Here is a 22400-nt window from a genome sequence, read left to right as displayed (position 1 = left end):
TGTGTGGTGGCCAGTGAGAGGAGCTGCGTATGTAATGTGTGTGTGTGGTAGCCAGTGAGAGGAGCTGAGTGTGTAATGTGTGTGTGGTAGCCAGTGAGAGGAGTTGAGTGTGTAATGTGTGTGTGGTAGCCAGTGAGAGAAGCTGAGTGTGTAATGTGTGTGTGGTAGCCAGTGAGAGGAGCTGAGTGTGTAATGTGTGTGTGGTAGCCAGTGAGAGGAGCTGTGTGTGTGTAATGTGTGTGTGTGGTAGCCAGTGAGAGGAGCTGAGTGTGTAATGTGTGTGTGGTGGCTTGTGAGAAGAGCTGTACTCACCTAATTGTACTCACCTAATTGTGCTTGCGGGGGTTGAGCTTTGGCTCTTTGGTCCCGCCTCTCAACTGTCAATCAACTGGTGTACAGATTCCTGAGCCTACTGGGCTCTATCATATCTACATTTGAAACTGTGTATGGAGTCAGCCTCCACCACATCACTTCCTAGTGCATTCCATTTATTAACTACACTGACACTGAAAAAATTCTTTCTAACGTCTCTGTGGCTCATCTGGGTACTCAGTTTCCACCTGTGTCCCCTTGTTCGTGTCCCACCCGTGCTGAAGAGTTTGTCTTTGTCCACCCTGTCAATTCCCCTGAGAATTTTGTAGGTGGTTATCATGTCTCCCCTTACTCTTCTGTTTTCCAGGGATGTGAGGTTCAGCTCCTTTAGCCTTTCCTCGTAGCTCAATCCTCTCAGTTCCGGGACGAGCCTGGTGGCTTACCGCTGAATCTTCTCTAACTTTGTCATGTGTTTAACTAGGTATGGACTCCAGGCTGGAGCTGCATACTCCAGGATTGGTCTTACATAAGTGGTATACAGGGTTCTGAAAGATTCCTTTCACAAGTTTCTGAAGGCAGTTCTTATGTTGGCCAGTCTAGCATATGCCGCTGATGAAATTCTTTTGATGTGGGCCTCTGGGGACAGGTTCGGTGTGATATCAACCCCCAGATCCTTCTCTCTATTTGATTCTTGCAGGATTTCCCCTCCCAGATGATACCTTGTGTTCAGCCTCCTGCTCCCTTCGCCTAATTTCATCACCTTACACTTTCCAGAGTTGAACTTCAGCAGCCATTTTCTAGACCATTCCTCCAGTTTATCCAGGTCATCCTGTAGTCTCTGTCTATCTTCATCCGTCTTGATTCTTCTCAGAATTTTTGCATCATCAGCAAACATCGAGAGGAATGAGTCTATACCCTCTGGAAGATCGTTCACATATATTAGAAACAGGATGGGTCCAAGTACTGAGCCCTGTGGGACTCCGCTGGTGACATCTCGCCACTCTGATGTCTTCCCCCTCACCGTTACTCGCTGTTTCCTGTTGCTTAAGTACTCCCTTATCCACTGGAGCACCTTCCCTTTTACTCCTGCCTGTTGCTCCAACTTTTTTAACAGCCTTTTATGGGGTACTGTGTCAAAGGCTTTTTGGCAATCCAGGAAAATGCAGTCGGCCCACCCTTCTCTTTCCTGCCTAATTTTCGTTGCCTGGTCATAAAATTCTATTAAACCTGTGAGGCACGATTTACCATCTCTGAACCCATGTTGGTGGTGCGTTACAAAGTTATTTCCCTCCAGATGCTCTACGAGCCTTTTCCTCACGATCTTCTCCAGCACCTTGCATGGTATACAAGTTAAGGAAACTGGCCTGTAATTCAGTGCCTCTTGCCTGTCACCCTTTTTGTATATTGGGACCACGTTAGCTGTCTTCCAACTTTCTGGTAAGTCTCCTGTTTCCAGTGACCTGTTATACACCATTACATTACACGTGTGTAATGTGTGTGTGGTAGCCAGTGAGAGGAGCTGAGTGTGTAATGTGTGTGTGGTGGCCTGTGAGAGGTGCTGTGTGTGTGTGTAATGTGTGTGTGGTAGACAGTGAGAGGAACTGAGTGTGTAATGTGTGTGTGGTGGCCAGTGAGAGGAGCTAAGTATGTAATGTGTGTGTGGTGGCCATTGAGAGAAGCAAAGTGTGTAAGGTGTGTGTGGTGGACAGTGAAAGGAGCTGAGTATGTAATGTGTGTGTGGTGTCCAGTGAGAGGAGCTGAGACTGTAATGTGTGTGTGATGGCTTGTAAGAGGAGTTGTGTGTGTGTAATGTGTGTGTGGTAGCCAGTGAGAGGAGCTGAGTGTGTAATGTGTGTGTGGTAGCCAGTGAGAGGAGCTGTGTGTGTGTAATGTGTGTGGTAGCCAGTGAGAGGAGCTGAGTGTGTAATATGTGTGTGGTAGCCAGTGAGAGGAGCTGTGTGTGTGTAATGTGTGTGTGGTAGCCAGTGAGAGGAGCTGAGTGTGTAATGTGTGTGTGGTGGCTTGTGAGAAGAGCTGTACTCACCTAATTGTACTCACCTAATTGTGCTTGCGGGGGTTGAGCTTTGGCTCTTTGGTCCCGCCTCTCAACTGTCAATCAACTGGTGTATCGATTCCTAAGCCTACTGGGCTCTATCATATCTACATTTGAAACTGTGTATGGAGTCAGCCTCCACCACATCACTTCCTAGTGCATTCCATTTATTAACTACTCTGACACTGAAAAAATTCTTTCTAACGTCTCTGTGGCTCATCTGGGTACTTAGTTTCCACCTGTGTCCCCTTGTTCGTGTCCCACCCGTGCTGAAGAGTTTGTCTTTGTCCACCCTGTCAATTCCCCTGAGAATTTTGTAGGTGGTTATCATGTCTCCCCTTACTCTTCTGTTTTCCAGGGATGTGAGGTTCAGCTCCTTTAGCCTTTCCTCGTAGCTCAATCCTCTCAGTTCCGGGACGAGCCTGGTGGCATACCGCTGACTCTTCTCTAACTTTGTCTTGTGTTTAACTAGGTATGGACTCCAGGCTGGAGCTGCATACTCCAGGATTGGTCTTACATAAGTGGTATACAGGGTTCTGAAAGATTCCTTACACAAGTTTCTGAAGGCAGTTCTTATATTGGCCAGTCTAGCATATGCCGCTGATGATATTCTTTTGATGTGGGCCTCTGGGGACAGGTTCGGTGTGATATCAACCCCCAGATCCTTCTCTCTATTTGATTCTTGCAGGATTTCCCCTCCCAGATGATACCTAGTGTTCAGCCTCCTGCTCCCTTCGCCTAATTTCATCACCTTACACTTTCCAGAGTTGAACTTCAGCAGCCATTTTCTAGACCATTCCTCCAGTTTATCCAGGTCATCCTGTAGTCTCTGTCTATCTTCATCCGTCTTGATTCTTCTCAGAATTTTTGCATCATCAGCAAACATCGAGAGGAATGAGTCTATACCCTCTGGAAGATCGTTCACATATATTAGAAACAGGATGGGTCCAAGTACTGAGCCCTGTGGGACTCCGCTGGTGACATCTCGCCACTCTGATGTCTTCCCCCTCACCGTTACTCGCTGTTTCCTGTTGCTTAAGTACTCCCTTATCCACTGGAGCACCTTCCCTTTTACTCCTGCCTGTTGCTCCAACTTTTTTAACAGCCTTTTATGGGGTACTGTGTCAAAGGCTTTTTGGCAATCCAGGAAAATGCAGTCGGCCCACCCTTCTCTTTCCTGCCTAATTTTCGTTGCCTGGTCATAAAATTCTATTAAACCTGTGAGGCACGATTTACCATCTCTGAACCCATGTTGGTGGTGCGTTACAAAGTTATTTCCCTCCAGATGCTCTACGAGCCTTTTCCTCACGATCTTCTCCAGCACCTTGCATGGTATACAAGTTAAGGAAACTGGCCTGTAATTCAGTGCCTCTTGCCTGTCACCCTTTTTGTATATTGGGACCACGTTAGATGTCTTCCAACTTTCTGGTAAGTCTCCTGTTTCCAGTGACCTGTTATACACCATTACATTACACGTGTGTAATGTGTGTGTGGTAGCCAGTGAGAGGAGCTGAGTGTGTAATGTGTGTGTGGTGGCCTGTGAGAGGTGCTGTGTGTGTGTGTAATGTGTGTGTGGTAGCCAGTGAGAGGAACTGAGTGTGTAATGTGTGTGTGGTAGCCAGTGAGAGGAGCTAAGTATGTAATGTGTGTGTGGTGGCCTGTGAAAGGAGCTATGTGTGTTGTAGCTAGTGAGAGGAGCTGAGTATGTAATATGTGTCGGGGGTTCAGTGAGAATAATTGAGTGTGTGTAATGTGTGTGTGATGGCTAGTGAGAGGAGTTGAGTGTGTAATGTATGTGTGGTGGCCAGTTAGAGGAGCTGTGTGTGTAATGTGTGTGTGGGGGCCAGTGAGAGGAGTTGAGTGAGTAATGTGTGTGTGGTGGCTAGTGAGAGAAGCCGTGTGTGTAATGTGTGTGTGGTGGCCAGTGAGAGCATCTGAGTGTGTAATGTGTGTGTGGTGGCCAGTGAGTGTAGCAGAGTGTGTAATGTGTGTGTGTGGCGGCCAGTGTGAGGAGCTGTGTGTGTAATGTGTGTGTAGTGGCCAGTGAGAGGAGCTGAGTGTGTGTAATGTGTGTGAGGTGGCCAGTGAGAGGTGCTGAGTGTGTAATGTGTGTGTGGTAGCCAGTGAGAGGAGCTGAGTGTGTAATGTGTGTGTAATGTGTGTGTTGTGGCCAGTGAGAGGAGCTGAGTGTGTAATGTGTGTGTGGCGGCCAGTTAGAGGAGCTGAGAGTGTAATGTGTGTGTGATGGCTTGTAAGAGGAGTTGTGTGTGTGTAATGTGTGTGTGGTAGCCAGTGAGAGGAGCTGAGTGTGTAATGTGTGTGTGGAGGCCAGTGAGACGAGCTGTGTGTGTGTAATGTGTGTGTGTGTGGTTGCGAGTGAGAGGAGCTGAGTGTGTACTGTGTGTGTGATGGCTTGTAAGAGGAGCTGTGTGTGTGTAATGTGTGTGTGTGGTGTCCAGTGAGAGGAGCTGAGTATGTAATGTGTGTGTGATGGCTTGTAAGAGGAGCTGTGTGTGTGTAATGTGTGTGTGGTGTCCAGTGAGAGGAGCTGAGTGTGTAATCTGTGTGTGGTGGCTTGTGAGAGGAGCTGTGTGTGTGTAATGTGTGTGAATACCAGTGAGAGGAGCTGAGTGTGTACTGTGTGTGTGTGGTAGCGAGTGAGAGGAGCTGAGTGTGTACTGTGTGTGTGATGGCTTGTAAGAGGAGCTGTGTGAGTGTAATGTGTGTGTGGTGTCCAGTGAGAGGAGCTGAGTGTGTAATCTGTGTGTGGTGGCTTGTGAGAGGAGCTGTGTGTGTGTAATGTGTGTGAATACCAGTGAGAGGAGCTGAGTGTGTAATGTGTGTCTGGGGGCCAGTAAGAGGAGGTGAGTGTGTGTAATGTGTGTGTGATGGCCATTGAATTGAATTGTGTGAGTAATGTGTGTGTGGTTGCCAGTGAGAGGAGCTGTGTGTGTAATGTGTGTGTGTGGTGGCCAGTGAGAGGAGCTCAGTGTGTAATGTGTGTGTGGTGGCCAGTGAGAGGAGCTGTGTGTAAAATGTGTGTAAGTGTGGCGGCCAATAAGAGGAGCTGTTTGTGTAATGTGTGTGTGGTGACGAATGAGAGGAGCTGTGTGTGTAGTGTGAGTGTGGTGGCCACTGAGATGAGCTGTTTGTGTAATGTTTGTGTGGTGGCCAGTGAGAGGAGCTGTGTGTGTGGTGGCCAGTGAGAGGAGCTGTGTGTGTGGTGGCCAGTGAGAGGAGCTGTGTGTGTGTAATGCGTCTGTGGTAGCCAGTGAGAGGAGCTGAGTGTGTAATTTGTGTGTGGTGGCTTGTGAGCGGAGCTGTGTGTGTGGTAGCCAGTGAGAGGAGCTGAGTGTGTAATGTGTGTGTGGTGGCCGGTGAGAGGTGCTGTGTGTGTGTAATGTGTGTGTGGTAGACAGTGAGAGGAACTGAGTGTGAAATGTGTGTCTGGTGGCCAGTGAGAGAAGCTAAGTGTGTAATGTGTGTGTGGTGGCAAGTGAGAGGAGCTAAGTATGTAATGTGTGTGTGGTGGCCTGTGAGAGGAGCTGTGTGTTTGTAATGTGTGTGTAGTGGCGAGTGAGAGGAGCTGAGTGTGTAATGTGTATGTCGTGGCCACTGAGAGGAGCTGTTTGTGTAATGTGTGTGTGTGGTGGCCAGTCAGAGGAGCTAAGTGTGTAATGTTTGTGTGGTGGCCAAAGAGAGGAGCTGTGTGTGTAATGCGTGTGTGGTGGCCAGTGAGAAGAGCTGTGTGTGTAATGTGTGTGTGGAGGCCAGTGATTGAAGCTGAGTGTGTAATGTGTGTGTGGTGGCCAAAGAGAGGAGCAGAGTGTGTAATGTATGTGTGGTGGCTAGTGAGGGGAGCTGTGTGTCTAATGTGGGTGTGGTGGCCAGTGACAGGAGCTGTGTGTGTAAAGTGTGTGTGGTGGCCAGTGAGAGGAGCTGACAGTGTAATGTGTGTGTGGTGGCCAGTGAGAGGAGCTGTGTGTGTAATGTGTGTGTGTGGTGGCCAGTGGGAAGAGCTCTGTGGGTAATGTGTGTGTGGTGGCCAGTGAGGGGAACTGTGTGTGTAATGTGTGTGTGGTGGCCAGTGAGAGGAGCTGTGTGTGTAAAGTGTGTGTGGTGGCCAGTGAGAGGAGATGTGTGTGTAATGTGTGTGTGGAGGCCAGTGAGAGGAGCTGACTGTGTAATGTGTGTGTGGTGGCCAGTGAGAGGAGCTGTGTGTAAAATGTGTGTAAGTGTGGCGGCCAGTAAGAGGAGCTGCTTGTGTAATGTGTGTGTGGTGACGAATGAGAGGAGCTGTGTGTGTAGTGTGAGTGTGGTGGCCACTGAGATGAGCTGTTTGTGTAATGTGTGTGTCTGGTGGCCAGTCAGAGGAGCTAAGTGTGTAATGTTTGTGTGGTGGCCAAAGAGAGGAGCTCTGTGTGTAACGTGTGTGTGGTGGCCAGTGAGAGGAGCTTGTGTGTGTAATGTGTGTGTGGTGGCCAATGAGAGAAGCTGAGTGAGTAGTGTGTGTGTGGTGGCCTCTAAGAAGAGTTGAGTGTGTAATGTGTGTGTGGTTGCCAGTGAGAGGACCTGAGTGTGTAATGTGTGTGTGGTGGTCAGTGAGAGAAGCCGTGTGTGTAATGTGTGTGTGGTGGCTAGTGAGAGGAATTGAGTGTGTAATGTGTGTGTGGTGACCAGTTAGAGGAGCTGTGTGTGTAATGTGTGTGTGGTGGCCAGTGAGAGAAGCCGTGTGTGTAATGTGTGTGTGGTGGCCAGTGAGAGAAGCTGAGTGAGTAATGTGTGTGTGGTGGCTAGTGAGAGAAGCCGTGTGTGTAATGTGTGTTTAGTGGCCAGTGAGATAAGTTGAGTGAGTAATGTGTGTGTGGTGACTAGTGAGAGGATCTGAGTGTGTAATTTGTGTGTGGTGGCCAGTGAGAGGAATTGAGTGAGTAATGTGTGTGTGGTGGCCAGTGAGAGGAGCTGAGTGTGTAATGTGTGTGTGGTGGCCAGTGAGAGGAGCTGTGTGTGTAATGTAAATGAGGTGGCGAGTGAGAAGAGCTGTGTGTATAATGTGTGTGTGGTAGCCAAAGAGAGGAGCTGTGTGCATAATGTGTGTGTGGTGGCTTATGAGAGCAGCTGAGTGTGTAATGTGTGTGTGGTGGCCAGTCTGAGGAGCTGGGTGTATAATGTGTGTGTATTGGCCAGTGAAAGGAGCAGTGTGTGTAATATGTGTGTGTGGTGGCCAGTGAGAGGAGCTGAGTGAGTAATGTGTGTGTGGAGGCCATTGAAATGAGTTGAGTGAGTAATGTGTGTGTGGTGGCCAATGAGAGGAGCTGAGTGAGTAATGTGTGTGTGGTCGCCAGAGAGAGGAGCTGAGAGAGTAATGTGTATATGGTGGCTAGTGAGAGGAGCTGAGTGTGTAATGTGTGTGTGGTGGCCAGCGAGAGGAGCTAAGTGTGTAATGTGTGTGTGGTGGCCAGTGAGAAGAGCTGTGGGTGTAATGTGAGTGTGGTGGCCAGTGAGAAGAGCTGAGTGTGTAATGTGTGTGTGGTGGCCAGTGAGAAGAGCTGTGGGTGTAATGTGAGTGTGGTGGCCAGTGAGAGGAGCTGTGGGTGTAATGTGTGTGTGGTGGCCAGTGAGAAGAGCTGTGTGTATAATGTGAGTGTGGTGGCCAGTGAGAGGAGCTGAGTGTGTAATGTGTGTGTGGTGGCCAGTGAGAGGAGCTGTGTGTATAATGTGAGTGTGGTGGCCAGTGAGAGGAGCTGAGTGTGTAATGTGTGTGGGGTGGCCAGTGAGAGGAGTTAAGTGAGTAATGTGTGTGTGGTGACCAGGGAGAGGAATTGAGTGAGTAATGTGTGTGTGGTGGCTAGTGAGAGGAGCTGAGTGTGTAATGTGTGTGTGGTGGCCAGTGAGATGACCTGAGTGTGTAATGTGTGTGAGTGTGGTGGCCAGTGAGAGGAGCTGAGTGTGTAATGTGTGTGTGTGTGGTGGCCACTGAGAGGAGCTATGTGTGTAGTGTGCGTGTGGGTGGTGGACAGTGAGAGGAGCTGAGTGTGTAATGTGTGTGTGTGTGGTGGCCAGTGAGAGAAGCTGTGTGTGTAATGTGTGTGTGTTGGCCAGTGAGAGAAGCTGAGTGTGTAATGTGTGTGTGGTGGCCAGTGAGAGGAGCAGTGTGTGTAATGTGTGTGTGGTGGCCAGTGAGAGGAGCTGTGTGTGTAATGTGTGTGTTATGGCCAGTGAGAGGACCTGTGTGTGTAATGTGAGTGTGGTGGCCATTGAGAGGAGCTGTGCGTGTAATGTGTGTGTGGTGGCCAGTGACAGGAGCTGAGTGTGTAATGTGTGTGTGGTGGCTAGTGTGAGAAGCTGTGTGTGTAATGTGAGTGTGGTGGCCAATGAGAGGAGCTATGTGTATAGTGTGTGTGTGGTGGCCAGTGAGAGGAGCAGAGTGTATAATAGGTGTGTGGTGGCCAAAGAGATGAGCTGTGTGAGTAATGTATGTGTGGTGGCCAATGAGAGGAGCTGAGTATATAATGCGTGTGTAGAGGCCAGTGAGAGGAGATGTGTGTGTAATGTGTGTGTGGTGGCCAGTGAGGGGAGCTGGGTGTGTAATGTGTGTGTAGAGGCCAGTGAGAGATGTGTGTGTAATGTGTGTGTGATGGCCAAAGAGAGGAGCTGTGTGTCTAATGTGTGTGTGGTGGCCAAAGAGAGGAGCTGTGTGTGTACTATGTGTGTGGGGCCCAGTGAGAGGAGCTGAGTGTGTAGTAGGTGTGTGGTGGCCAGTGAGAGGAGCTGTGTGTGTAATGTGTGTGTGTGTGTGGTGGCCAGTGAGAGAAGCTGTGTGTGAAATGTGTTTGTTGTGGCCAGTGAGAAGAGCTGTGCCTGTAATGTGCGTGTGGTGGCCAGTGAGAGGAGCTCTGTGTGTAATGTGTGTGTGTGAGGTGGCCAGTGAGAGGAGCTGTGTATGTAATGTATGTGTGGTGGCCAGTGAGAGCAGCTGTGTGTGTAATGTGTGTGTGGTGGCCAGTGAGAGGAGCTGTGTGCGTAATGTGTGTGTGGTGGCCAGTGAGAGGAGCTGAGTGTGTAGTGTGAGTGTGGTGGCCAGTGAGAGAAGCCGTGTGTGTAATTTGTGTGTGGTAGCCAGTGAGAGGAGCTGAGTGTGTAATGTGTGTGTGGTAGCCAGTGAGAGGAGCTGTGTGTGTGTGTAATGTGTGTGTGTGGTGGCCAGTGAGAGGAGCTGCGTATGTAATGTGTGTGTGTGGTAGCCAGTGAGAAGAGCTGAGTGTGTAATGTGTGTGTGGTAGCCAGTGAGAGGAGTTGAGTGTGTAATGTGTGTGTGGTAGCCAGTGAGAGTAGATGAGTGTGTAATATGTGTGTGTGGTGGCCAGTGACAGAAACTAAGTGTGCAATGTGTGTGTGGTGGACAGTGAAAGGAGCTGAGTATATAATGTGTGTCTGTGGTGGCCAGTGAGAGGAGCTGAGTGAGTAATGTGTGTGTGGTGGTTTGTAAGAGGAGCTGTGTGTGTATTGTGTGTGTGGTGGCCAGTGAGAGGAGCTGTGTGTGTGTAATGTGTGTGTGTGGTGGCGAGTGAGAGGTGCTGAGTGTGTAATGTGTGTCTGGCGGCCAATGAGAGAAGTTAAGTGTGTAATGTGTGTGTGGTGGCCAGTGAAAGGAGCTGAGTGTGTAATGTGTGTGTGGTGGCTTGTGAGAGGAGCTGTGTGTGTGTAATGTGTGTGTGATAGCCAGTGAGAGGAGTTGAGTGTGTAATGTGTGTTTGGGGGACAGTGAGAGGAGGTGAGTGTGTGTAATGTGTGTGTGGTGGCCAGTGAGTGGAGCTGAGTGTGTAATGTGTGTGTGGTAGCCATTGAGAGAAGGTAAGTGTATAAAGTGTGTGTGGTGGATTGTGAGAGGAGCTGTGTGTGTGGTGGCCAGTCAGTGGAGCTGAGTGTGTAATGTGTGTGTGGTTGCTAGTGTGAGGAGCTCAGTGTGTAATGTGTGTGTGGGGGCTAGTCAGTGTAGCTGAGTGTGTAATGTGTGTGTGGTGGCCAGTGAGAGGATCTGAGTGTGTAATGTGTGTGTGGTGGCCAGTGAGAGGAGCTGAGTGTGTAATGTGTGTGTGTGGTGGCTAGTGAGAGGAGTTGAGTGTGTGTAATGTGTGTGTGTGGTGGCCAGTGAGAGGCGCTGAGTGTGTAATGTGTGTGTGGTGGCCAGTGAGAGGATCTGAGTGTGTAATGTGTGTGTGGTGGCCAGTGAGAGGAGCTGAGTGTGTAATGTCTGTGTGTGGTGGCTAGTGAGAGGAGTTGAGTGTGTGTAATGTGTGTGTGTGGTGGCCAGTGAGAGGCGCTGAGTGTGTAATGTGTGTGTGGTGGCCAGTGAGAGGAGCTGAGTGTGTAATGTGTGTGTTATGGCCAGTGAGAGGAGCTGAATGTGTAATGTGTGTGTGGTGGCCAGAGAGAGGAGCTGTGTGTGTTATGGCCAGTGAGAGGAGCTGAGTGTGTAATGTGTGTATGGTGGTCAGTGAGAGGAGCTGAGGGTGTAATGTGTGTGTGGTGGCCAGTGAAACGAGCTGTGTGTGTGTAATGTGTGTGTGGTGGCCAGTGAGAGGAGCTGAGTGTGTAATGTGTTTGTGTGGTGGCCAGTGAGGGAAGCTAAGTGTGTAATGTGTGTATGGTGGCCAGTGAGAGAAGCTAAGTGTGTAATGTGTGTGTGGTGGCTTGTGAGAGGAGCTGTGTGTGTGTGTAATGTGTGTGTGGTAGCGAGTGAAAGGAGCTGAGTGTGTAATGTGTGTGTGGTGGTCAGTGAGACGAGCTGTGTGTGTAATGTATGTATGGTGGCCAGTGAGAGAAGCTAAGTGTGTAATGTGTGTGTGGTGGCCAGTGAGAGGGGCTGAGTGTGTAATGTGTGTGTGGTGGCCAGTGAGAGGAGCTGAGTGTGTAATGTATGTATGGTGGCCAGTGAGAGGAGCTGTGTGAAATGTGTGTGTGGTGGCCAGTGAGAGAAGCTAAGTGTGTAATGTGTGTGTGGTGGCCAGTTAGAGGAGCTGTGTGTGTAATGTGTGTGTGGTGGCCAGTGAGAGGGGCTGAGTGTGTAATGTGTGTGTGGTGGCCAGTGAGAGAAGCTAAGTGTGTAATGTGTGTGTGGTAGCCAGTGAGAGGAGCTGAGTGTGTAATGTGTGTGTGGTGGCTTGTGAAAGGAGCTGTGTGTGTGTAATGTGTGTGTGGTGGCCAGTGAGAGAAGCTAAGTGTGTAATGTATGTGGTGGCCAGTGACAGGCGCTGTGTGTGTAATGTGTGTGTAGTGGCCAGTGAGAAGAGCTAAGTGTGTGTAATGTGTGTGTGTTGGCCAGTGAGAGGAGCTGTATGTATAATGTGTGTGGTGGCCAGAGAGAGGAGCTGAGTGTGTAACGTGTGTGTGGTGGACAGTGAAAGGAGCTGAGTATGTAATGTGTGTGTTTTGGCGAATGAGATGAGCTGAGTGTGTAATGTGTGTCTGGTGGCCAGTGAGAGAAGCTAAGTGTGTAATGTGGGTGTGGTGGCCAGTGAAAGGAGCTGTGTGTGTGTAATGTGTGTGTGGTGGCCAGTGAAAGGAGCTGTGTGTGTGTGATAGGCAGTGAGAAGAGCTGAGTGTGCAATGTGTGTCTGGGGGCGAGTGAGAGGAGTTGAGTGTGTGTAATGTGTGTGTGGTGGCCAGTGAGAGGAGCTGTGTGTGTAATGTGTGTGTGTGGTGGCCAGTGAGAAAAGTTGTGTGTAATGTGTGTGTGATGGCCAGTGAGAGGAGGTGAGTGTGAAATGTGTGTGTGGTGGCCAGCGAGAAGAGCTGTGTGTGTGTGTAATGTATGTGTGGTGGCCAGTGAGAGAAGCCGTGTGTATAATGTGTGTGTGGTGGCCAGTAAGAGGATCTGAGTGTGTAATGTGTGCGTGGTGGCCAGTGAGAAGAGCTGAGAGTGTGTAATGTGTGTGTGGTGCCAGTGAGAGGAGCTGAGTGTGTAATGTGTGTGTGGTGGCCAGTGAGATGAACTGTGTGTGTGTAATCTGTGTGTGGCAGCCAATGAAAGTAGCTGAGTGTGTAATGTGTGTGTGTGGTGGCCACTGAGAGAAGCTAAGTGTGTAACGTGTGTGTGGTGGAAAGTGAGATGAGCTGAGTGTGTAATGTGTGTGTGGTGGCCAGTGAGAGAAGCCTTGTGTGTAATGTGTGTGTAGTGGCCAGTGAGAGGAGTTGAGTGTGTGTAACATGTGTGTGGTGGACAGTGAAAGGAGCTGAGTGTGTAATGTGTGTGTTGTGGCCAGTGAGAGGAGTTGAGTGTGTGTAATGTGTGTGTGTGGTGGCCAGTGAGAGGCGCTGTGTGGGTAATGTGAGTGTGGTGGCCAGTGAGAGGAGCTGAGTGTGTAATGTGTGTGTGGTGGCCAGTGAGAGGAGCTGTGTGAGTAATATATGTGTGGTGTCCAGTGAGAGGAGCTGAGTGTGTAATGTGTGTGTGGTGGAAAGTGAGAAGAGCTGAGTGTGTAATGTGTGTGTGGTGGCTAGTGAGAGGAATTGAGTGTGTAATGTGTGTGTGGTGACCAGTTAGAGGAGCTGTGTGTGTAATATGTGTGTGGTGGCCAGTGAGAGGAGCTGAGTGTGTAATGTGTGTGTGGTGGCCAGTGAGAGGAGCTGTGTGAGTAATATATGTGTGGTGGCCAGTGAGAGGAGCTGAGTGTGTAATGTGTGTGTGGTGGCCAGTGAGAAGAGCTGAGAGTGTAATATGTGTGTGGTGGCTAGTGAGAGGCGCTGAGTGTGTAATGTGAGTGTGGTGGCCAGTGAGAGGAGCTGAGTGTGTAATGTGTGTGTGGTGGCCAGTGAGAGAAGCTGTGTGAGTAATATATGTGTGGTGGCCAGTGAGAGGAGCTGAGTGTGTAATGTGTGTGCAGTCGCCAGTGAGATGAGCTGAGTGTGTAATGTGTGTGTGGTGGCTAGTGAGAGGAATTGAGTGTGTAATGTGTGTGTGGTGACCAGTTAGAGGAGCTGTGTGTGTAATGTGTGTGTGGTGGCCAGTGAGAGAAGCCGTGTGTGTAATGTGTGTGTGGTGGCCAGTGAGAGAAGCTGAGTGAGTAATGTGTGTGTGGTGGCTAGTGAGAGAAGCCGTGTGTGTAATGTGTGTTTAGTGGCCAGTGAGATAAGTTGAGTGTGTAATGTGTGTGTGGTGGCCAGTGAGAGGAGCTGAGTGTGTAGTGTGAGTGTGGTGGCCAGTGAGAGAAGCCGTGTGTGTAATTTGTGTGTGGTGGCTAGTGAGAGGAGCTGAGTGTGTAATGTGTGTGTGGTAGCCAGTGAGAGGAGCTGTGTGTGTGTAATGTGTGTGTGTGGTGGCCAGTGAGAGGAGCTGCGTATGTAATGTGTGTGTGGTGGCCAGTGAGAGGAGCTGTGTGCGTAATGTGTGTGTGGTGGCCAGTGAGAGGAGCTGAGTGTGTAGTGTGAGTGTGGTGGCCTGTGAGAGAAGCCGTGTGTGTAATTTGTGTGTGGTAGCCAGTGAGAGGAGCTGAGTGTGTAATGTGTGTGTGGTAGCCAGTGAGAGGAGCTGTGTGTGTGTAATGTGTGTGTGTGGTGGCCAGTGAGAGGAGCTGCGTATGTAATGTGTGTGTGTGGTAGCCAGTGAGAGGAGCTGAGTGTGTAATGTGTGTGTGGTAGCCAGTGAGAGGAGTTGAGTGTGTAATGTGTGTGTGGTAGCCAGTGAGAGAAGCTGAGTGTGTAATGTGTGTGTGGTAGCCAGTGAGAGGAGCTGAGTGTGTAATGTGTGTGTGGTAGCCAGTGAGAGGAGCTGTGTGTGTGTAATGTGTGTGTGTGGTAGCCAGTGAGAGGAGCTGAGTGTGTAATGTGTGTGTGGTGGCTTGTGAGAAGAGCTGTACTCACCTAATTGTACTCACCTAATTGTGCTTGCGGGGGTTGAACTTTGGCTCTTTGGTCCCGCCTCTCAACTGTCAATCAACTGGTGTACAGATTCCTGAGCCTACTGGGCTCTATCATATCTACATTTGAAACTGTGTATGGAGTCAGCCTCCACCACATCACTTCCTAGTGCATTCCATTTATTAACTACACTGACACTGAAAAAATTCTTTCTAACGTCTCTGTGGCTCATCTGGGTACTCAGTTTCCACCTGTGTCCCCTTGTTCGTGTCCCACCCGTGCTGAAGAGTTTGTCTTTGTCCACCCTGTCAATTCCCCTGAGAATTTTGTAGGTGGTTATCATGTCTCCCCTTACTCTTCTGTTTTCCAGGGATGTGAGGTTCAGCTCCTTTAGCCTTTCCTCGTAGCTCAATCCTCTCAGTTCCGGGACGAGCCTGGTGGCTTACCGCTGAATCTTCTCTAACTTTGTCATGTGTTTAACTAGGTATGGACTCCAGGCTGGAGCTGCATACTCCAGGATTGGTCTTACATAAGTGGTATACAGGGTTCTGAAAGATTCCTTTCACAAGTTTCTGAAGGCAGTTCTTATGTTGGCCAGTCTAGCATATGCCGCTGATGAAATTCTTTTGATGTGGGCCTCTGGGGACAGGTTCGGTGTGATATCAACCCCCAGATCCTTCTCTCTATTTGATTCTTGCAGGATTTCCCCTCCCAGATGATACCTTGTGTTCAGCCTCCTGCTCCCTTCGCCTAATTTCATCACCTTACACTTTCCAGAGTTGAACTTCAGCAGCCATTTTCTAGACCATTCCTCCAGTTTATCCAGGTCATCCTGTAGTCTCTGTCTATCTTCATCCGTCTTGATTCTTCTCAGAATTTTTGCATCATCAGCAAACATCGAGAGGAATGAGTCTATACCCTCTGGAAAATCGTTCACATATATTAGAAACAGGATGGGTCCAAGTACTGAGCCCTGTGGGACTCCGCTGGTGACATCTCGCCACTCTGATGTCTTCCCCCTCACCGTTACTCGCTGTTTCCTGTTGCTTAAGTACTCCCTTATCCACTGGAGCACCTTCCCTTTTACTCCTGCCTGTTGCTCCAACTTTTTTAACAGCCTTTTATGGGGTACTGTGTCAAAGGCTTTTTGGCAATCCAGGAAAATGCAGTCGGCCCACCCTTCTCTTTCCTGCCTAATTTTCGTTGCCTGGTCATAAAATTCTATTAAACCTGTGAGGCACGATTTACCATCTCTGAACCCATGTTGGTGGTGCGTTACAAAGTTATTTCCCTCCAGATGCTCTACGAGCCTTTTCCTCACGATCTTCTACAGCACCTTGCATGGTATACAAGTTAAGGAAACTGGCCTGTAATTCAGTGCCTCTTGCCTGTCACCCTTTTTGTATATTGGGACCACGTTAGCTGTCTTCCAACTTTCTGGTAAGTCTCCTGTTTCCAGTGACCTGTTATACACCATTACATTACACGTGTGTAATGTGTGTGTGGTAGCCAGTGAGAGGAGCTGAGTGTGTAATGTGTGTGTGGTGGCCTGTGAGAGGTGCTGTGTGTGTGTGTAATGTGTGTGTGGTAGACAGTGAGAGGAACTGAGTGTGTAATGTGTGTGTGGTGGCCAGTGAGAGGAGCTAAGTATGTAATGTGTGTGTGGTGGCCATTGAGAGAAGCAAAGTGTGTAAGGTGTGTGTGGTGGACAGTGAAAGGAGCTGAGTATGTAATGTGTGTGTGGTGTCCAGTGAGAGGAGCTGAGACTGTAATGTGTGTGTGATGGCTTGTAAGAGGAGTTGTGTGTGTGTAATGTGTGTGTGGTAGCCAGTGAGAGGAGCTGAGTGTGTAATGTGTGTGTGGTAGCCAGTGAGAGGAGCTGTGTGTGTGTAATGTGTGTGGTAGCCAGTGAGAGGAGCTGAGTGTGTAATATGTGTGTGGTAGCCAGTGAGAGGAGCTGTGTGTGTGTAATGTGTGTGTGGTAGCCAGTGAGAGGAGCTGAGTGTGTAATGTGTGTGTGGTGGCTTGTGAGAAGAGCTGTACTCACCTAATTGTACTCACCTAATTGTGCTTGCGGGGGTTGAGCTTTGGCTCTTTGGTCCCGCCTCTCAACTGTCAATCAACTGGTGTATCGATTCCTAAGCCTACTGGGCTCTATCATATCTACATTTGAAACTGTGTATGGAGTCAGCCTCCACCACATCACTTCCTAGTGCATTCCATTTATTAACTACTCTGACACTGAAAAAATTCTTTCTAACGTCTCTGTGGCTCATCTGGGTACTCAGTTTCCACCTGTGTCCCCTTGTTCGTGTCCCACCCGTGCTGAAGAGTTTGTCTTTGTCCACCCTGTCAATTCCCCTGAGAATTTTGTAGGTGGTTATCATGTCTCCCCTTACTCTTCTGTTTTCCAGGGATGTGAGGTTCAGCTCCTTTAGCCTTTCCTCGTAGCTCAATCCTCTCAGTTCCGGGACGAGCCTGGTGGCATACCGCTGACTCTTCTCTAACTTTGTCTTGTGTTTAACTAGGTATGGACTCCAGGCTGGAGCTGCATACTCCAGGATTGGTCTTACATAAGTGGTATACAGGGTTCTGAAAGATTCCTTACACAAGTTTCTGAAGGCAGTTCTTATGTTGGCCAGTCTAGCATATGCCGCTGATGATATTCTTTTGATGTGGGCCTCTGGGGACAGGTTCGGTGTGATATCAACCCCCAGATCCTTCTCTCTATTTGATTCTTGCAGGATTTCCCCTCCCAGATGATACCTAGTGTTCAGCCTCCTGCTCCCTTCGCCTAATTTCATCACCTTACACTTTCCAGAGTTGAACTTCAGCAGCCATTTTCTAGACCATTCCTCCAGTTTATCCAGGTCATCCTGTAGTCTCTGTCTATCTTCATCCGTCTTGATTCTTCTCAGAATTTTTGCATCATCAGCAAACATCGAGAGGAATGAGTCTATACCCTCTGGAAGATCGTTCACATATATTAGAAACAGGATGGGTCCAAGTACTGAGCCCTGTGGGACTCCGCTGGTGACATCTCGCCACTCTGATGTCTTCCCCCTCACCGTTACTCGCTGTTTCCTGTTGCTTAAGTACTCCCTTATCCACTGGAGCACCTTCCCTTTTACTCCTGCCTGTTGCTCCAACTTTTTTAACAGCCTTTTATGGGGTACTGTGTCAAAGGCTTTTTGGCAATCCAGGAAAATGCAGTCGGCCCACCCTTCTCTTTCCTGCCTAATTTTCGTTGCCTGGTCATAAAATTCTATTAAACCTGTGAGGCACGATTTACCATCTCTGAACCCATGTTGGTGGTGCGTTACAAAGTTATTTCCCTCCAGATGCTCTACGAGCCTTTTCCTCACGATCTTCTCCAGCACCTTGCATGGTATACAAGTTAAGGAAACTGGCCTGTAATTCAGTGCCTCTTGCCTGTCACCCTTTTTGTATATTGGGACCACGTTAGATGTCTTCCAACTTTCTGGTAAGTCTCCTGTTTCCAGTGACCTGTTATACACCATTACATTACACGTGTGTAATGTGTGTGTGGTAGCCAGTGAGAGGAGCTGAGTGTGTAATGTGTGTGTGGTGGCCTGTGAGAGGTGCTGTGTGTGTGTGTAATGTGTGTGTGGTAGCCAGTGAGAGGAACTGAGTGTGTAATGTGTGTGTGGTAGCCAGTGAGAGGAGCTAAGTATGTAATGTGTGTGTGGTGGCCTGTGAAAGGAGCTATGTGTGTTGTAGCTAGTGAGAGGAGCTGAGTATGTAATATGTGTCGGGGGTTCAGTGAGAATAATTGAGTGTGTGTAATGTGTGTGTGATGGCTAGTGAGAGGAGTTGAGTGTGTAATGTATGTGTGGTGGCCAGTTAGAGGAGCTGTGTGTGTAATGTGTGTGTGGGGGCCAGTGAGAGGAGTTGAGTGAGTAATGTGTGTGTGGTGGCTAGTGAGAGAAGCCGTGTGTGTAATGTGTGTGTGGTGGCCAGTGAGAGCATCTGAGTGTGTAATGTGTGTGTGGTGGCCAGTGAGTGTAGCAGAGTGTGTAATGTGTGTGTGTGGCGGCCAGTGTGAGGAGCTGTGTGTGTAATGTGTGTGTAGTGGCCAGTGAGAGGAGCTGAGTGTGTGTAATGTGTGTGAGGTGGCCAGTGAGAGGTGCTGAGTGTGTAATGTGTGTGTGGTAGCCAGTGAGAGGAGCTGAGTGTGTAATGTGTGTGTAATGTGTGTGTTGTGGCCAGTGAGAGGAGCTGAGTGTGTAATGTGTGTGTGGCGGCCAGTTAGAGGAGCTGAGAGTGTAATGTGTGTGTGATGGCTTGTAAGAGGAGTTGTGTGTGTGTAATGTGTGTGTGGTAGCCAGTGAGAGGAGCTGAGTGTGTAATGTGTGTGTGGAGGCCAGTGAGACGAGCTGTGTGTGTGTAATGTGTGTGTGTGTGGTTGCGAGTGAGAGGAGCTGAGTGTGTACTGTGTGTGTGATGGCTTGTAAGAGGAGCTGTGTGTGTGTAATGTGTGTGTGTGGTGTCCAGTGAGAGGAGCTGAGTATGTAATGTGTGTGTGATGGCTTGTAAGAGGAGCTGTGTGTGTGTAATGTGTGTGTGGTGTCCAGTGAGAGGAGCTGAGTGTGTAATCTGTGTGTGGTGGCTTGTGAGAGGAGCTGTGTGTGTGTAATGTGTGTGAATACCAGTGAGAGGAGCTGAGTGTGTACTGTGTGTGTGTGGTAGCGAGTGAGAGGAGCTGAGTGTGTACTGTGTGTGTAATGGCTTGTAAGAGGAGCTGTGTGAGTGTAATGTGTGTGTGGTGTCCAGTGAGAGGAGCTGAGTGTGTAATCTGTGTGTGGTGGCTTCTGAGAGGAGCTGTGTGTGTGTAATGTGTGTGAATACCAGTGAGAGGAGCTGAGTGTGTAATGTGTGTCTGGGGGCCAGTAAGAGGAGGTGAGTGTGTGTAATGTGTGTGTGATGGCCATTGAATTGAATTGTGTGAGTAATGTGTGTGTGGTTGCCAGTGAGAGGAGCTGTGTGTGTAATGTGTGTGTGTGGTGGCCAGTGAGAGGAGCTCAGTGTGTAATGTGTGTGTGGTGGCCAGTGAGAGGAGCTGTGTGTAAAATGTGTGTAAGTGTGGCGGCCAATAAGAGGAGCTGCTTGTGTAATGTGTGTGTGGTGACGAATGAGAGGAGCTGTGTGTGTAGTGTGAGTGTGGTGGCCACTGAGATGAGCTGTTTGTGTAATGTTTGTGTGGTGGCCAGTGAGAGGAGCTGTGTGTGTGGTGGCCAGTGAGAGGAGCTGTGTGTGTGGTGGCCAGTGAGAGGAGCTGTGTGTGTGTAATGCGTCTGTGGTAGCCAGTGAGAGGAGCTGAGTGTGTAATTTGTGTGTGGTGGCTTGTGAGCGGAGCTGTGTGTGTGGTAGCCAGTGAGAGGAGCTGAGTGTGTAATGTGTGTGTGGTGGCCGGTGAGAGGTGCTGTGTGTGTGTAATGTGTGTGTGGTAGACAGTGAGAGGAACTGAGTGTGAAATGTGTGTCTGGTGGCCAGTGAGAGAAGCTAAGTGTGTAATGTGTGTGTGGTGGCAAGTGAGAGGAGCTAAGTATGTAATGTGTGTGTGGTGGCCTGTGAGAGGAGCTGTGTGTTTGTAATGTGTGTGTAGTGGCGAGTGAGAGGAGCTGAGTGTGTAATGTGTATGTCGTGGCCACTGAGAGGAGCTGTTTGTGTAATGTGTGTGTGTGGTGGCCAGTCAGAGGAGCTAAGTGTGTAATGTTTGTGTGGTGGCCAAAGAGAGGAGCTGTGTGTGTAATGCGTGTGTGGTGGCCAGTGAGAAGAGCTGTGTGTGTAATGTGTGTGTGGAGGCCAGTGATTGAAGCTGAGTGTGTAATGTGTGTGTGGTGGCCAAAGAGAGGAGCAGAGTGTGTAATGTATGTGTGGTGGCTAGTGAGGGGAGCTGTGTGTCTAATGTGGGTGTGGTGGCCAGTGACAGGAGCTGTGTGTGTAAAGTGTGTGTGGTGGCCAGTGAGAGGAGCTGACAGTGTAATGTGTGTGTGGTGGCCAGTGAGAGGAGCTGTGTGTGTAATGTGTGTGTGTGGTGGCCAGTGGGAAGAGCTCTGTGGGTAATGTGTGTGTGGTGGCCAGTGAGGGGAACTGTGTGTGTAATGTGTGTGTGGTGGCCAGTGAGAGGAGCTGTGTGTGTAAAGTGTGTGTGGTGGCCAGTGAGAGGAGATGTGTGTGTAATGTGTGTGTGGAGGCCAGTGAGAGGAGCTGACTGTGTAATGTGTGTGTGGTGGCCAGTGAGAGGAGCTGTGTGTAAAATGTGTGTAAGTGTGGCGGCCAGTAAGAGGAGCTGCTTGTGTAATGTGTGTGTGGTGACGAATGAGAGGAGCTGTGTGTGTAGTGTGAGTGTGGTGGCCACTGAGATGAGCTGTTTGTGTAATGTGTGTGTCTGGTGGCCAGTCAGAGGAGCTAAGTGTGTAATGTTTGTGTGGTGGCCAAAGAGAGGAGCTCTGTGTGTAACGTGTGTGTGGTGGCCAGTGAGAGGAGCTTGTGTGTGTAATGTGTGTGTGGTGGCCAATGAGAGAAGCTGAGTGAGTAGTGTGTGTGTGGTGGCCTCTAAGAAGAGTTGAGTGTGTAATGTGTGTGTGGTTGCCAGTGAGAGGACCTGAGTGTGTAATGTGTGTGTGGTGGTCAGTGAGAGAAGCCGTGTGTGTAATGTGTGTGTGGTGGCTAGTGAGAGGAATTGAGTGTGTAATGTGTGTGTGGTGACCAGTTAGAGGAGCTGTGTGTGTAATGTGTGTGTGGTGGCCAGTGAGAGAAGCCGTGTGTGTAATGTGTGTGTGGTGGCCAGTGAGAGAAGCTGAGTGAGTAATGTGTGTGTGGTGGCTAGTGAGAGAAGCCGTGTGTGTAATGTGTGTTTAGTGGCCAGTGAGATAAGTTGAGTGAGTAATGTGTGTGTGGTGACTAGTGAGAGGATCTGAGTGTGTAATTTGTGTGTGGTGGCCAGTGAGAGGAATTGAGTGAGTAATGTGTGTGTGGTGGCCAGTGAGAGGAGCTGAGTGTGTAATGTGTGTGTGGTGGCCTGTGAGAGGTGCTGTGTGTGTGTGTAATGTGTGTGTGGTAGACAGTGAGAGGAACTGAGTGTGTAATGTGTGTGTGGTGGCCAGTGAGAGGAGCTAAGTATGTAATGTGTGTGTGGTGGCCATTGAGAGAAGCAAAGTGTGTAAGGTGTGTGTGGTGGACAGTGAAAGGAGCTGAGTATGTAATGTGTGTGTGGTGTCCAGTGAGAGGAGCTGAGACTGTAATGTGTGTGTGATGGCTTGTAAGAGGAGTTGTGTGTGTGTAATGTGTGTGTGGTAGCCAGTGAGAGGAGCTGAGTGTGTAATGTGTGTGTGGTAGCCAGTGAGAGGAGCTGTGTGTGTGTAATGTGTGTGGTAGCCAGTGAGAGGAGCTGAGTGTGTAATATGTGTGTGGTAGCCAGTGAGAGGAGCTGTGTGTGTGTAATGTGTGTGTGGTAGCCAGTGAGAGGAGCTGAGTGTGTAATGTGTGTGTGGTGGCTTGTGAGAAGAGCTGTACTCACCTAATTGTACTCACCTAATTGTGCTTGCGGGGGTTGAGCTTTGGCTCTTTGGTCCCGCCTCTCAACTGTCAATCAACTGGTGTATCGATTCCTAAGCCTACTGGGCTCTATCATATCTACATTTGAAACTGTGTATGGAGTCAGCCTCCACCACATCACTTCCTAGTGCATTCCATTTATTAACTACTCTGACACTGAAAAAATTCTTTCTAACGTCTCTGTGGCTCATCTGGGTACTCAGTTTCCACCTGTGTCCCCTTGTTCGTGTCCCACCCGTGCTGAAGAGTTTGTCTTTGTCCACCCTGTCAATTCCCCTGAGAATTTTGTAGGTGGTTATCATGTCTCCCCTTACTCTTCTGTTTTCCAGGGATGTGAGGTTCAGCTCCTTTAGCCTTTCCTCGTAGCTCAATCCTCTCAGTTCCGGGACGAGCCTGGTGGCATACCGCTGACTCTTCTCTAACTTTGTCTTGTGTTTAACTAGGTATGGACTCCAGGCTGGAGCTGCATACTCCAGGATTGGTCTTACATAAGTGGTATACAGGGTTCTGAAAGATTCCTTACACAAGTTTCTGAAGGCAGTTCTTATGTTGGCCAGTCTAGCATATGCCGCTGATGATATTCTTTTGATGTGGG

This window comes from Procambarus clarkii, chromosome 47, assembly GCF_040958095.1.
Source record: "Procambarus clarkii isolate CNS0578487 chromosome 47, FALCON_Pclarkii_2.0, whole genome shotgun sequence".
NCBI lineage: Eukaryota > Metazoa > Arthropoda > Malacostraca > Decapoda > Cambaridae > Procambarus > Procambarus clarkii.
Note: the sequence above shows the minus strand (reverse complement) of the source record.